Consider the following 1,993-nt stretch of genomic DNA (forward strand, 5'->3'; position numbering starts at 1 on the left):
CTTGAAATTTTCACACATTCATGATTACATATTCTAGACAATAAACATCACATTCAAACCTTTCGGTGACTCGGTTTAGCGGTCCCGAAACCACTTCCCGACTAGGGTCAATTTTGGGCTGTCACAACTCTCCCTCACTTAAGAAATTTTCGTCCTCGAAAATCTTACCAGTAAATAGGTTTGGATATCATTCTTTCATCGAGCTCTCGGGTTCCCAGGTTGCTTCCTCGATCCCGTGTTTGAGCCACAACACCTTAACCAACGGAACCCTTTTATTTCGCAACTCTTTCACTTCACGAGCTAGGATACGAATCGGTTCTTCTTCATAGCTCAAGTTAGATTGAATTTCAACTTCTGAGGGATTAATCACATGTGACGGATCAGATCTATAACGTCGAAGCATTGAAACATGGAAGACATCGTGCATCCTTTCAAGTTCAGGGGGCAAAATCAATCTATATGCAACCGGCCCCACTCGTTCGGAAATTTCGTACGGCCCAATGAATCTCGGGCTCAACTTGCCTTTACGGCCAAATCTGAGTACCTTCTTCCAAGGTGACACTTTAAGAAACACTTTATCTCCCACCTGATATTCAATGTCCTTTCGCTTTAAATCCGCATACGATTTTTGACGATCTGTGGCTACCTTCAGACTCTCACGGATTACCTTTACTTTTTGTTCGGCATCTTTAATCAAATCAACTCCGAAAATTTTACTTTCACCAAGCTCGGTCCAAAACAATGGCGTACGGCATTTACGACCGTACAAAGCCTCATAAGGTGCCATCTTAATACTTGATTGAAAACTGTTGTTGTAAGCGAATTCAATCAAAGGTAAATACCGTTCCCATGAACTACTGAACTCGAGGATGCAACATCTCAACATATCCTCAAGTATCTGAATTATCCGCTCGGATTGACCATCGGTTTGGGGGTGAAAAGCGGTGCTAAAATGCAGCTTGGTACCCAAAGCTTCTTGCAATTTCTTCCAAAATCGTGAGGTGAATCTCGGATCTCTATCCGACACGATAGAAATAGGTACTCCATGTAATCTCACAATCTGAGAGACATACAATTCGGCTAGTTTATCCAATGAAAAATCCGTACGCACGGGGATAAAGTGAGCCGACTTAGTCAGCCTATCAACAACAACCCAAATCGCATCCTTCTTACTTGCGGACAATGGCAGTCCGGACACAAAGTCCATTGTGACTCGGTCCCATTTCCACTCGGGTATCATGATCGGCTGAAGTAATCCTGAAGGCACTTGATGTTCCGCTTTCACCTGTTGACATATTAAACATCTCGAAACAAAGTCGGAGATGTCTCGCTTCATACCATGCCACCAAAACCGACGTTTCAAGTCGTTGTACATTTTCGTGCTCCCCGGGTGAATTGACATTCGGCTACAATGGGCTTCGTTCAGGATCATCGGAATGAGTTCCGAATTCCTTGGAACGCACAAACGACTTCTAAACCTCAAACAACCATCATCATCAATCTGAAACTCCGATTCCTTGTTCGGAACACACTCAGCTCGTTTTGCAACCAATTCATCATCGACTTTCTGAGCTTCACGAATTTGATGAGTCAATAATGGTTTGGCTTTTAATTCAGCTACTAACACATTGTCAGGTAGAACAGACAAGTGTACATTCATCGCTCGCAAAGCAAACAGTGATTTCCGGCTTAAGGCGTTCGCAACCACATTAGCCTTTCCCGGGTGGTAATCAATGACAAGCTCGTAATCTTTCAACAACTCAAGCCAACGTCTTTGTCGCAGATTCAAGTCTCGTTGAGTCATCAAATATTTGAGACTTTTGTGATCTGAAAACACATGGCACTTCTCACCAAACAAATAATGTCGCCATATTTTCAATGCAAACACAATGGCGGCTAGTTCGAGATCATGGGTCGGATAATTTCTCTCGTGTGGCTTCAATTGTCTCGACGCATAGGCCACAACTCGACCTTCTTGCATCAATACGCAGCC

The sequence above is a fragment of the Gossypium hirsutum genome, chromosome A13, assembly GCF_007990345.1.
Source record: "Gossypium hirsutum isolate 1008001.06 chromosome A13, Gossypium_hirsutum_v2.1, whole genome shotgun sequence".
Lineage (NCBI taxonomy): Eukaryota > Viridiplantae > Streptophyta > Magnoliopsida > Malvales > Malvaceae > Gossypium > Gossypium hirsutum.